The following is a 14,637-nucleotide window of genomic DNA, read 5'->3' on the forward strand; positions in this document are numbered from 1 at the left end:
ATCCAGCAGGTTCTCGCAGGTTCCCGAGAGTAGGTGACTAATTATTTGTGTGGGCCGAGAGGGGGTTACTAATGGGTGATTTTGCCACGTGATTTTTGCCTTAGTTACGCCCCTCCTCCGCTCCTCAGCAGTAGCGCGCAGAACTTGAAGCAGTCTAGCAGGAGGTGCACCGGCGTGCGTGGTAGCCTGCACCTGCGTGCATTCATTTCCCACCCAAGGACCGGCACAGCAGCTGAGTCCTTGCCACAGCCTTGCCCAGGAATGCCCTGCCCCCAGAATGCCCGGCCATGCCCCCGTCGTGCCCCGCCCAGCCCCATTGGCCGGTTTGAATCCCACCACCATGGGAACCTGTTACTAAAATTTTTGGATCCCACCACTGAGCAAAGGTCAGCAACAGGCAGCCCCTGGGCCCCACCCACCCGGCACTGAGAGGGATGCTACTCAGCCAACAATGAGAGATGGGTGGCAAAGAAGCCTGTGGGAGTGGGGTGTGGTGTGGTTTCCGGGCTGTGGGACTTAGCAAAAGACCGGGCAGGCAATCTTGTTTTTGGGTAGAAAGTGCAGCTGACTTATGACTGCCCCATAGGCCTTTCGAGGCGAGAGGTGTTCAGAGGTGGTGTTGCCATTGCTTGACTTTGCACAGCAACCCTGGACTTCCTTAGTGGTCTCCCATCCAAATACTAACCAGGGCTGACCCTGCTTAGCTTCCGAGATGTGACGAGTTTTTTGGGCTAGCCTGGGCCATGCAGGTCAGGGCAATCTCACTGTGTCTCTTCCTAACACAAAGTGCTGAGAACCAAAAGTCCTATCACCCTCCCCACCCCCACCCAGTGTTAATAATACACAGACAGCACAGATATTTCTCCCTTGTAAAGAGACAGACTGGGGGTGGTGCTTCCCTGCTCTTAGAAAAACAACCCCCCCCTTCTACAATGACCTCGCCCCCACCCCCAACCATGCAAGCAGGCAGATTTGCATGGACTCCACTCTCTCCTACTAGATAATTTAAGAATTATAGATTTTCTAAAGTTCGGGGGGGGGGGGTGAGCAGAGGCAGGTGAGCTCTAAATCTAAAAGACTGTCGGCACACAGAGTTGGGGATAACACTCTCTCAACCCTATTGACTTCAGGGAATTTAGAAGGGTGGGACTCTTAGGGGCTGCCTGTGTTCCATTGACCACCAATGGGCATCCCATACAGGCGGGGAAGTCCCCCTCTTTTGGGGGCTGGCTGTATGACATCTGCCCAAGGATTTGAGGATCGTTCCTTTTTCCAGTGCATTTAGAAGGGCGTAACTGTTTTGGGGACAGGCTGTATGGCATGTGCCCAAGGACATGAGGACCGTTCCTTTTTCACTGGATTTAGGAGGGTGTAACTCCTTTGGGAACTGGCTGTAATGACACCTGCCCAAGGATTTAAGGATCATTTAAGGAAGGTGCAACTCCTTTGGGAACTGGCTGTAATGGCACCTGCCCAAGGATTTAAGGATCATTTCTTCCCCACCCAACACAACACACTCTACTAAGAAGAGTAAGAAGAAAAGGAATTTCAGAATGACAAGGTATTTCCCATTTTTTAATAAGCAGTTGAATAAAGAAAGGAGGGGGAGGAGAAAGGTATGGCAGAGTGCAAAAAAAAAAAATCACAGCTCTTTACCTTTTGGAAGAACAGGCAGTAAGTAACAAAAGAGGAAAGTTACAACTCCGGTTCAATTTCAATCCTTGTAAAAAAAAAAAAGAAAGAAAAAAGCAACAACCCACAACCCAGGGCGCGAGAACGCTCTCCGCGCGCCCCTTTCCAATGGCATTTCCACTAATATTAATATTAGTTTTTAATTACTCTGGAGGTGCTCTGGGAACCGATTTCCGGCTGGAAAGAGCGGCTCAGCGAACAGGGAGCGTCGCCGACCTAAACGGGAGCCGTGCAAGGAAGAGAACAGGTGGGAGAGATCCCCCCCCCGCCCCCTCCACACATCTCATCCCTTCCCATCCCAGTATCCGGTCGGGAAAGGACCAACCAGGAGGGCTTCCCGGGGTGCCACCTTCCCGGAGCTGCCACTGCTGCCCGGATCTGTCCAGGGCGGCTTCCGAAGGAGGAGCAGATCGCCCGCCGCGAAGCCCCCAAGCCGGAGCCAGGCGACCCCCCCCCCATCCCCGCCCACTCTTGACCGCCCCCCTTCTGGCGTGGCGCCTGCTTGGCATTGCCGACCTGTTGCTCCTGGGCGAAGGCCGCGCTCCGGGGGGCGGGGGGGGGGGAAGGTGCCTGGCTCTGGGGGCCCCGATCCCCCGCTGGTGGGTGTGTCGAGGGAGGAAGGCTGCAGGTCCACCGCCTCTCCCGCCGCCTTCCCCTCTCCCTGCCCTGCCCTGCCCTGGTGCCCTGCCCTGCCGCCCCCTCCCTGCTCGCCCCTCCGGTGCCACCCGCGCAGCGCCTGGCAGCGGCGGCGGCGGCAGCGCGCATGCCTCGCGCTCCTCTCCCGGGCATGCTCATTAGCAGCCGAGGCGCCCCAGCTAAGAGGCGGGCGGCTCGGCAGGCGCCAGTGTAGCCGGAGCGGAGCGAGCCTTTGGCTGGCTGGCTGGCCGGGCTTGGGGGGCGGCGAGGCGCTCTGCTCTGCTCTGCTCTGCTCTGCCGGCTCCGGCAGCCTCCTCCTGCTGCTGCTCTGTGGCGCGCGGAGCCTCCTCCTGGGCCGCCAGCGGAGGGATGCAGCGGGCGAGAAGCCGCCTTCGCCTTCGCCGCCGCGCCGGCTCGGATGTGGATGTATCGTAGGCAGCCGCGCCGCCGCGCCGAGGACGGGAGAGGCGAGCGAGGCAGGGCGCGATGGGCGGCGGCGCCGCTGCTGAAACTTCTCCTGGGCGGCCAGGTAGGAAGAGTCCGGGGTTCGGGGTGCCTGTTTGCCTGCCTGCCTGCCTGCTTGCTGCGTGCGTGTTCGCCCGGGCTGGGGGGTGGCCTCGGCTGGGCTGCGGTGGTGGCGGCGCCGAGACCGCCTTGCCCGGCCGGAGGACCGCGGGCAGCCGCCGAGGGTGCCTCTTCGCCCGAGCGCGGCGTGCGCCCCGCGCGTTCTTGCTGCCGTGCGCGGCGGCGGCGGACGATCGATGCGGCCAGCCGGGTGCGGAACGTCCTTGCCCGCGTCCCCGGGGCGCCTGCACCGAATGCGCCAGGACAGGTGGAGGCTGGGGCGGCGGAGGGGCCGCGGCCCCCCCAGGTCAGGAGGGCACGGCGGGGCGCAAGTGGGCATCAGTCGTCCATCCCGGCTGGCGTGTGGCGGCCGTGGCAGCGGCAGCCAAGCGGAAAGGGGCACCCCGGGGTGCCTTAATCCCCCCCCCCTCCCATGCTTCTGCGTAGGGCTGGCTCCATCCGGTGGCTTTGGCCGAAGATTGCCGGAGCCTTCTCGGTCGCAGCTGTGGCTTGAACGTGGAAGTTCTCTGCTCTGGAGCCAGGCGCCCCAGCTGCCTGCGTTGTGCGTTCACACGCACGAGCACAACTTCGGTGCTTGCCGACTCCCGTGCACCTTAAGATGCTGCGAGTCGTTTTGGACTGAGGTGTATTCGGCTGTCAGGTTTTGGACCCGAGTTTCAGATCTGTGGCATCCCCGCAGGGCTCGAGGCGTCCCTTCCTTGCTCTCTGCACATGGTGATCCTGTCAAAGAGATCCGGCGCGCTCGTGTAGGAAGCTCTAAGCTGGAGATATTCGCATTTATTTTGCCTATAGGGGGTCTCCTTTGCTCACAGTTGCTGTATTGTCCTTCTGTGACTGTAACAAGCGCGTCGGGCGCTGTGTGGTCTCTCTCTCGTTTATTTTCCTTCGGTCTGGGGTACGCTCGCCCCCCACCACAAACGTGTTCCGCAGGCCCAGGTAGGTCGCTTCATCCCTTGAGGGTGTTAAAATGATGATGGTGAGGATGACAGTACTTGCATTTTTAGAGAATGCTTTTGAGCATGTCTGGGGGGTTTCCGTTGTCAGGACAGTGCACAACGACCCTGTAGGTAGCTCATTGTGTTTATTCGTGCGTTGCGAGTGTGATGTTATGCTTGCCTGCATAACAAAGTGAATGAGGAGATCTGGACTATGGATACACTCAGAGATCACATTGAACGCTGTCTACAGGGCTGTTGGTTTTTCCTAGCCCTTTTTTTTTACAGAGATGTCGCGAATCAAGCCTTGGGCATGGTTTGAATGGGCAGAAATGCAGTGTGTTTTTCTGATCCACCTTTAAGATTGTGGCGGCTGGGCTGGGCTTCCGTGCCCGTGTGCTCGCATGCTTTGGCGACAGCTGAGTGAGATGCTTAAAAAGCAGGGTTGCTTCAAGGTGTGTTCGGTGGAGATCCAGGGCCTTTTTAGAGTTTCAGCAAAGGTGAATATGGGGTTACCTTCTGGGTCACCTGACACCCCCCCTTTTCTCTTTCTTTTCCAGCTACTGCTTTCTAAATGTCTTAAGCTCTAAATATTTTTTCCCCCATCTGGTCATTTTTTCTCTAAATGCTTGCTGAAGAATGCTCCAGTCTACCGATTCACTATGTGCGTTTTCTCTTTTCGAGCTACCTGATCCCTGTGTAGAAAAGAATCTGTTGAGCTCATTATTTGAAATGAATTATGAATACCAGCCGTCGTCTTCATTGTGTTAGGGAAAGAGCGCTTGAACCTACAAATCTGTTGGTATCCGGAGAGGGGAATAGGGGCACTCCCATTCTTTTATTCCACAACAGAAGCAACTTTGGATTTTGACTTGAAGGCTTTTTGCTCAAACGTGGAGTCGAATTCAGCCATGTTTTGGTGTCGCGCTCGCAGTGGATCAAGAGAGGCAGAAATCTGTCTTGGCTGTCTGTCTGGAGATCTTCTGTCACTTTAATTGTCAAAACGGATAAGCTGCAATGGAAAAAAAATTAAATCTAGCTGCTAATGTCACACTCTGAAGATGCATCAAATGTGTCTGTTTTGTTTCTGGGTGTGTTGGTAGAAACGACTCTGAACCTCACTTTTCTGTTTGCGTTCTCCTGGTTATTAATTACTAAGCGTAATAGATCTAGCACACAGTCAATTTCTTATCAGCCCTCATAACTTCGGTGCTGGTAAATAAAAAAAGCTTATGGATTCTAACTGGGAAGAAATAATAAAAGTGAGAGAGGTTCCATTGGGGAAGGAATGAATTTTCCCCAAATCTTTTCCCTCTGCTGTTCTTATTGTTCAATCTACACTCTATAAATGGATCAAGTGAAGGGAAAAGCAAACTCCATACCATTTGGTGCTTCAGTCTAAAGACAGATGTGAAGTTCCCACTGATATTGCTAGAACTTGCGTGCAAGTTATATGTTTAGGATTTGGGGGCCAGATATGTGTTCGTACGGGAATATATAGCACATAAGGAAAAATCCTTGCTGTCTGTCTCTCCTGTACCTATGCCTGCTTGTGTGTGTAAGTGTTGTTTGAATACATTTGATTAACTCTCTGGACGCTGTCAAATGATAGGGATGCCACCAAAAGTTCTGCAGACGAATTAACTAGGATTTGGAATATACATGTGCTCCATAACTTGTTTAGAATTTTGTGTGTGGGGGGGAGGGGAGGGTTTGCAACGTCTTCCAGGTTAATCTAAAGGTGCGTAAGAAACGACTTTGAATTGTGGCCTTCTAACGTCCCCGTTTATGTGTTTCCGGGTGGCGCAAATCTTTTTTTAATGCCATTTGTACTTCAAACTAAAGTGCTCAGCTTCTGAGCCTTAGCCTACAAGCTAACACAGAGTGCTTCCTGCTTCAGCATTTCCCGCGGTGGTTCCCTTTTGGGAGGGATCTATGGCATCCCCCCCCCCCCCCCGTAATATTTGGTTTATTTATAAATGCGCAAGTTGAGCATAGGCAGAGGCAAAGAGGCACCCCTGCAGCACCGGAGAGCCATCACTGCACATCAGATGCCCAGAAAGAAAGAGAGACAGCAGCCCCGAGATGTTTTTAGCCAGTTTGTAGTTCGTAGCGGCCTTTAATTCCGTTCCTGGCCTCTGCTGTTTTTTCATCGCATAAGGCTACAGACACACATTTTGCCTCCTCCCTTCATGGGGGGGTGGGGGGAGAGGTAATCTTCTCCAAGTTCTAATTGGTGCTTCAGCTGTGGAATAGCTCTAACAGTCACCCCCCCCCTCCCGATCCATAGCAGTCAAGAAACAGCAACCTTCTTTTCGACTCGAGCCTCTTCTGTCACTGTTCGCTTGGATTATCAACCTTTGCTTGCTTTTGGTTTGTTGTCATTCGAAATGAACCATTTTTGGTGGCAGCAGCAGCATTCATTGTGATTTGTAGACAATTACCTACTCCCTAAAGGAAACTGCCCTACTTCTAGGGGTGCCAACCTCCAGGTGAGGCCTGGAAATCTCCTGGAATTACAGCTGATTTCCAGACTACAGGGATCAATTCCCCTGGAGATAATGACTGTTTTGGAGGGTGGACTCTATAGCATCATACCCCACTGAAATCCCTTTTCCCACCACCTCAAACTCTGCTCTCCTCAGGCTTCACCTGCAAATCGCCAGGAATTTCGCCATCCGGATCTAGCAACGCTACCTATTTCACAAGGATTTCCCCTTCCCCCCCCCCACACACACATTTTTTGGGGAGGTGGCTTTTTGTCTGTTATTAACTTTCCCTTTTACTTCTGCACTATGTATTCTGCTGCTTCCTAATCCACCCTCAGTTGTCTATTTCTATTGCCGTACAGTTAGCAATTAGTGGCGTGTATTGCTTAGATGTGCAAATGATAAAAGAGATGTGTGTAGTTGTATAACAACGGATACAGTTTGCTGTGAAGCTGCAACCTAATGCCTTCTGGTTCATCTGGAAAGAATAATCTATTTTGGATACGGATTATAATTGGGGAGAAATGACTGATTTGTTCTTCTGAAGTGAATTAGGAGAACAAAATATTTCGAAGTATGTGGCTGTGTGCATGTGTGTATGTGTGCGATTTGCTACTGAGGAGTTGTGCGATGAAATGAGTGCATGATCTCTCACAATACGTCTGCAACTGACTTCTGGGCTCATGCTGAAGAAGACGCTACGCATGCACTTTCCGTGTTCTCCTCACCGCCTGATCCTGTTGGGGGGCATCTGAAAGGCTGCTGCCACATCTCGTGTTTGTATCCTATTTATAGCGAGCTTCCTGGTGGCTTGTCATTTTTCTGCCCGGCTGGCTCCTTCCATGTGCTCCAGCATCTCTTTGGGATCATGCCTCAGCAGCTTGGACTCTGTGGGAATCCGCAGTCGTGAGTTGAGTAAGCTGACACGCAGGCAACGCCGGCGTCGGCCCATGTGTGTGAAAGGATACCAGCCCATTTTGAATGGCTGTTGCAAATGTTGTTGTTGTTGTTAATTCGTTTTATAAGCCGCCCTTCCCCCCATTGGGCTCAGGGCGGCAAACAATATTAAGACATCAACAAACTAGCAAAATTCCACAGTAAAATCCCAGCACCGTTAATTCCAACAAGGGGTACCATTAAAATTGAGCTCAGTCTCTTAAAAACCACATTCATACGGACAGAGGGAAGGGAACCACATTCATACGAAGGGAACCACATTCATACGAACAGAGGGAAGGGAACAAAGTGGAGGAGGAAGAGAAGAGAGCAGGCCTGTCGCATGGATACAATTGTTGTACTCAGCCATAAGCCTGGTCAACAGCTCCATCTAACAGACTGCGTGAAACTGCACCAAATATTGCAGGATCCGGGTCTCATTTGACTGATCAGTCCACCAGGCTGTGGCCACACCTGAGAAGGCACCGGACCTAACCAAGGACAGTCAGAAAGCTTTGGGGCCATGAACCACCAGTAAATTGCTGCAAGCCAAGGCAATTCTTTTGCGGGAACACATGGAGAAGTGTTCAACCTTTACCACCCAAAGAGCCATTTGGACCCATTTTCCACAGCCCTGAAGATCTACCAAGCCAGAACCGGAGAGCCTCTGGTTTGGCCCCCAAACTCACCTTTCCTTCCAGCACTGCTCCGGAGGGCTGGAGAGACACGCCCACACTACCCTCCAACCTCCAGGCCACACGGAGCTGCAGTATAAGGTTGAAAGAGCCGTATGCGGCTCCGGAGCCGCAGGTTGCAGACCCCTGATACGGAGAGAGGCTGTCCTGAAGATATGAAGGTCTCAGACTGTTTAGGATTTTGAAGGTTAACACCAGAATCTTGAACCTGATTTGGTCCTCCACCCAGAGCCAATGCACCTGGCTGGATATGTGTCTACCGAAAGGGTACACTAAAGACCCAGGCCACTGCATTTTGCACCAGCTGGAGCTTCTGAAGTAGTCTCAAGGGCAGCTCTGCATAGAACGAATTGCTATCGTCTAGCCTAGACCATTGCATAGATCACTGTGGCTAAGTTGGGTTGGACAGTTAGGGTGCCAGCAGCTTCACCAGGTGGAGGTGGCAGAATGCTGGGTGGGCTACATTTCTGACCTGTACCTCCAGGATCATTCCTAAAGGAGGTACCCAGGATCATTGACCATAAGTGCATGAGTTCACTGCAAACCGTCAAGGGTCGAAAGTTGGCCAACCCCAACTGCCCCTCTCAACCGAGTCTTTGATGGATTTAATTTCAGCCAACTCTGCTGGAGCCATTTGCATGACAGCCTGCAAGCACCTGGCCAAAATATCTGGGGCTGTATCCAACCAGCCGCCTATCAACAGGTATTACTGGGTGTCATGAGCATTCTGGTGATAACCCAGTCCGCAGCTTGGACCAACTTGGAAGGCAGATGTAGATGTTAAACAGCACCAAAGAGAGGAGTGTGCCTTGTGGAACTCCACAGAGAAACTAGTGGCATGCTCTGATCTTCTTCCCAATGGCTACTCTTTTCCGGCCCTGGAGAAAGGAACACAATAATGACAAGTCTGTCCTCTGTATCCCAGATCATGGTTGACTAAGTTGAGCTCTGCTGTCAACTCAGGCAAAAACAGCTGCATTGACCCGCCTCAATCCAGTTATCTCTGGAGATCATCCATGAGTGTGACCAGAGCCGCCTCTGTCCCTTGGCCAGGGTGGAAGCTGGATTGAAATGGGTCCAAGACCGATGTGTCCTCCAGGAAAGCCTGGAGCTGTTTTGCAGCTGCTCGCTCATCTACCTTCTCCAGGTATGGATGATAGGACATTGAGCACTAGTTGGACACATCCATTGGATTCAATGATGGTTTCTTTATCTTCCAACCAACTAAGGAATGTCCCTGAACTCAGGGACTGATTGATGATATTCCCTAGGAGGGTCCTCATCACATCTTCATTGGCTTTAATCAGCCAAAACAGACATGGATCTAAGGGACAAATGTTAGGCTTCATAGCTGCTAGGATCCTGTTGACATTGTACTGGGAGAGGTGGCTGAATTGTTCCAATGTTGGATTTGAAGGTGACCAAGGGGCCTCTGGCTCACGGACTGCATCCAAATTTGCAGGAAGGTCCCAGTGGAGTGGCAAGTTCTGAATTTCTAATAATTTGTGGTTCCCTTGTCAGGGCCATCAAAGATTGCATCACTTTAAACAGTTGAGCTGATTGACAGCCAGTGGATGTGATCCTGGCCGTGTGTTATTCTGTTTTCATGGCCTTCACCACCATCTCATAGGTTTTCATAAGTGCCCTATAAAATATTCAAGTCACTTGTCTAATCCTTGTCTAATTCTAAACTGGAGAACCAGGTTTGATTCCCCACTCCTCCACCTGAGTGGTAAAGGCTTATCTGGTGAACCAGATGTGTTTCTGCACTCCTACATCTGCTGGGTGACCTTGGGCTAATCACAGTTCTCTCAGAACTCTCTCCACCCCACCCACCTCACAAAGTGTTTGTTGTGGGGAGAGGAAGGAAAAGGAGCTTGTAAGCCACCTTGGGTCTCCTTATAGGAGAGAAAGGTGGGATATAAATCCAAACTCCTCCTTCTTTGTCATGAGTTCTCTAGTCATATTCTTCTTCTTCTTCTTCTTCTTCTTCTTCTTCTTCTTCTTCTTCTTCTTCTTCTTCTTCTTCTTCTTCTTCTTCTTCTTCTTCTTCTTCTTCTTCTTCTTCTTCTTCTTCTTCTTCTTCTTCTTCTTCTTCTTCTTCTTCTTCTTCTTCTTCTTCTTCTTCTTCTTCACATACACGCTACAGGGGTCAGTGCTATCAGTCACAGACCAGGAAAGGGATTTAGGCGTCTTAGTTGATAGTTCCATGGGAATGTCAACTCAATGCATGGCAGCTGTAAAAAAAAGCAAACTCTATGCTGGGGATCATTAGAAAAGGAATTGATAATAAAAATGCAAAGATTGTCATGCCCTTATACTCGAAAGCAGTACGATGCGACCGCATGCTTGGAGTACTTTGTGTCCAGTCTCTGGTTGCCGCATCTCAAAAGGATGTTGAGGAGATAGAAAAAGGGTGCAGAGAAGGGCAACTTAAAGGATGATTGAGGGACTGGAGCACCTTCCCTAAGTGAGGAGAGAACACTGCAGCGTTTGGGGACTCTTTAGTTTGGAGAGGAAGCTGCTGAGGAGGATATGATTGAAGTCTACAAAATTATGCATGGGGTAGAAAATGTTGACAGAGAAATTTTTCTCTCTTTCTCACAATACTAGAACCAGGGGGCATTCATTGAAAATGCTGGGGGGAAGAATTAGAACTAATAAAAGGAAACACTTCTTCACGCAACGTGTGATTGGTGTTTGGAATATGCTGCCACAGGAGGTGGTGATGGCCACTAACCTGGATAGCTTTAAAAGGGGCTTGGACAGATTTATGGAGGATAAGTCGATTTATGGCTGCCAATCTTGATCCTCCTTGATCTGAGATTGCAAATGCCTTAACAGACCAGGTGATCGGGAGCAACAGCCGCAGAAGGCCATTGCGTTCACATCCTACATGTGAGCTCCCAAAGGCACCTGGTGGGCCACTGTGAGTAGCAGAGAGCTGGACTAGATGGACTTTGGTCTGATCCAGCTGGCTTGTTCTTATGTTCTTATGTTCTTCTTCTTCACTTTGTCATGAGTTCTCTAGCCATATTTGCTCGAGTCGTCTAAGCTCACTTCTTTCTCTTTAGCTCTGAAGTATACCTCAGAGCTTGTTTGTACCGGGGGCAAAGAGGACATCAGGGAGTGATCTTTTGGATGATTTCCGAGAAATGGCCATGCTATTCCTCAACCAGTTCATCTAACGAGTCACTAGGAGGCATCGGATCCCACAAAGCATTCCAGAAACAGATAAGTCTCCACAGGCAAGCATAAATCAGCTCTCCACCTATACAGGGAAACAGTCCCCTGGTTCAATCAAACAAAGTTGAGAACGTTGTGAACAACCCTTCAAAGCAGCAAAATAATGCCGCCTAAGGAGGCTCTTTTCTAAGGCTGTAGTAGTAGTAGTAGTAGTAGTAGTAGTAGTAGTAGTAGTAGTAGTAGTAACAAAATACCACGATTTGAAAATCAAGATTCAGCGACTATGGCACAACCCATCTGAGGTCACCCCAGTGGTAATAGGAACACTGGGCGCCATTCCGAAAACTCTTGAAGGGCAGCACTTGAAACATCTTCAAATTGACAACATCAGCATCTGTCAGACTCTGAAGGCAGCCCTGCTGGGATCTGCACAAATACTATGCCAACGTATTACAACTTCCTAGGCCTCTGGGTGAGGCTTGAATTGTAATGAAAGGTCAACAACCTGCTCAAGAACTGGCAGCTGTGATAGTAAAAATAAATAAATAAAAGGTGAAGCTTGAATTGTAATGAAAGGCCAACAACCAGCTAAAGAACTGGCAGCTGTGAAATCAACCATAATAATAGTAGTAACTGAAGTCCTTAGGCAAACTCAGAGGCCACCAAAGGACCTGTGGGTTCCAGAAGTCTCTAGTTACCATCAGGGTCTTACAGATCCACTAAGTATCCTCCTTTGGGACTGATTGGGATTGTTGTTTCTTATCGATGCTGGGTGTCTCAATGTTATCTAGTTCCACAAAGATTCTAATGATCGTTTCAGTTTTTCCAGGCTACTGTATATTGGTCAGAGTAGTTCAGAGGCGTAGCTGGGCCAAACTGCATTGGATTGGGATTTGAATGAAGAGGCACTAACTTGCTTGCAGAATGCAAACTTTCTGGGTGTGCTTATGTATATTGATACCACGTTAAATATTATGTGAGCAATGAATATTCACAAAAGGAGTTTATTATAAGCAAGTCATCGTTATAAGCATGCTCTGGATCAAATCAAACCCTCCCTAGAAGCTAAAATAAGTAAACTGTGGCTGTCATACTTGGTTGTATTATGAGAGCAAGAGTCATTAGAAAAGACAATAACGATAGGAAATGTTGAAGGCAGCTGGAAAAGGGGAAAACTCAACATAAGATGGACTGACTATCTAAAAGAAGCTATGGTCCTCAGTTTGCAAGACCTAAGCAAGGCTGTTAGTAATAGGATGGTTTGGAGAACATTGGTTTGTAGGGTCACCATAGGGTCGAAAGCAACTTCCAATCCAATCCAATCCAAAAACCTTTATTAGGCATATAACCAGAAGTACCATACATTCCAAGTACAAAAACAGGATCATTGTTATATATCATGTAGAACATGGATTAAAATTCTAGAGGTAGTAAAGCTCCCAGATCGGTTCTAATATCATTATACCTCGAACAGTAAAGCAGGATATGAGGGATTGAGTCCATACTGTTGGGACAGTACCGACAACAACGCTCACTTTGTGGGATGTGAAGGAAACGACCTTGAAGATAGACAGAGGGGAATGAGTTGCACCTTGCTCTTGTCATGACCCATCTGCACTTATAATTAACAAGCTGTTCTAAATATACAGCAGGGCTAGATTTTTTTTTGGGGGGGGGGGGTGGTGATCCCAAAGTATAGAGGGGAACAGGAGCTTTGTGCAGCACTCAGGAGAGATTGGTATTCCTGGTCGTACAGTCTGATCTTTAGATGATGGTAAATTTCCGTGGCAGCAGAAGCAACTTGATGACACATAATACACACAGGATTTAGCAGAAGTTGAACAGTTCTGTATCTTAGAGATTTCAGAAGAAATCGTAGCCAGTCACCTTCATCTTTCCTATGGAAACCAATTGGATTTCAGTGTCCTTGACTCTAGATGGATTGTGCCTAATGTAGAGGGAAGAAATTACTTTGTGGCTGGCTAATTGGATCTTATTTCTCATGGAAGTAATTCACAGCGATGAGACGGATCAACCAGCGCTGAATGATTTGTATGCCTCCTTTCCCACCGTGTTAAACAGTGAAATACTGAACCTCAAACGAACATTAATTGTGAGGTTTTTGTTTTGCTTTGTCTACAGTCGTTTCTGTTTCATGATGGAAATTTATAGACAGATAAATTACATTTTTTGCATGATATATCCGGTGAGGTTATCCTCACCTGGGAGCAGGCTGGAGCATACAGATCCCATTCTGATTCAGGACCTGTATGTCCAAAATAATGGTGTACATCGAGGTCTGGTTTCAGATTTCACTCCAGTTTCTCTCTCTTTGGACTCAACCAGAGTTTGGACTCCTCTGACTTTTTGTAAATTGGACATACTTATCCTGATCTGGGTATTCCCTCTCTCTTTTTTGTTTGACATAGTGAGAGGGTTCGTTTGAAGTAGTGAGAGGGTTCGCTGATGAGCAATTAGGCCTCATTCATCTAATCAGATAGCCTTAGGCAACAGGTGGTTTCAATACGAGGTACTGAGGGCAGAGCAATAAGACAGGGTCTCATATTAATTTTTGCTCCAAAAGTTGCGTTAGGGCTTATTTTCAGGGAATGTCTTACTTTTTTCCCCATGATTTTGCACCCCCCACGTGACCAGATCAGCTGCGCCAGAGAATCTGCAACTAGGGCTTATTTTTGGAATAGGGCTTATATTTCAAGCATCCTCCAAAAATCCTGAAAAATCATGCTAGGACTTATTTTCGGGGTTGGTCTTCTTTTCAAGGAAACAGGGTCTGTCTGTCTGTCTGTCTGTCTGTCTGTCTGTCTGTCTGTCTGTCTGTCTGTCTGTCTGTCTGTCATTAGAAGTATTTTCACAATACTAAACCCCTACAATGACATAATTTTTATGGTTTTAAAAAAATTATTATTTTTAGGAGAGCCAGTTCTTATATAGCAAATGCAAAAAAAGAACCTTAAGTATTTGTTTGTAGCCTTTGTGGAAAAGGATTTTTTTTTTTAAATTACAAGTAAGTTTCATTCCATTCACTCTGTAATTTTATTATATTGTTTCTGAAATGAGTTTTGACGATGATTATTCCTTAATATTACACAGGATAACAGGCCTTTGTGAAGGTCTCACATTCAACAACTGGGGAATGACTGCCCATGCGCATATTGTTCAAAGTTAAGTTGTTGTGATGAGCCCTTTGGGGAGGGACTATTTTGGTTTAAGTTTCTTTGTGTAAATTATCACACAGTAATAAGCCTTGTGTCAATATTGTTTATGTTGTGAGGTCTGAATATAAAAGCTTATTCATAATTGTTGAAGTGTTTGTTGAAATGTTAGAGACACTAGTAGGATAATACTATTAGCCGTAAAGGTGCTTGCTCGGATTGTTAACCTTTGAGCCGCCTATCCCACTTTATTGTCGAAGGCTTTCACGGCCAGATTCAACTGGTTGTGGTGGGTTTTCCGGGCTGTGTG

General features: G+C 48.6%; 1 protein-coding gene across 1 annotated transcript in view; it reads left to right on the top strand.

Moving 5' to 3' along the window:
* Positions 1-2,576: 2,576 nt before the first annotated feature.
* The window catches only part of TENM1 (teneurin transmembrane protein 1), a 652,843-nt gene continuing 640,782 nt past the window's right edge, over positions 2,577-14,637 (top strand). The window contains exon 1 of the mRNA XM_048514741.1: positions 2,577-2,857. The gene's annotated coding sequence lies outside the window, so the exon portion shown is untranslated. The remainder of the gene's footprint in view (positions 2,858-14,637) is intronic.

The sequence above is a fragment of the Sphaerodactylus townsendi genome, linkage group LG13 (genome assembly GCF_021028975.2).
Source record: "Sphaerodactylus townsendi isolate TG3544 linkage group LG13, MPM_Stown_v2.3, whole genome shotgun sequence".
Taxonomy (NCBI): domain Eukaryota; kingdom Metazoa; phylum Chordata; class Lepidosauria; order Squamata; family Sphaerodactylidae; genus Sphaerodactylus; species Sphaerodactylus townsendi.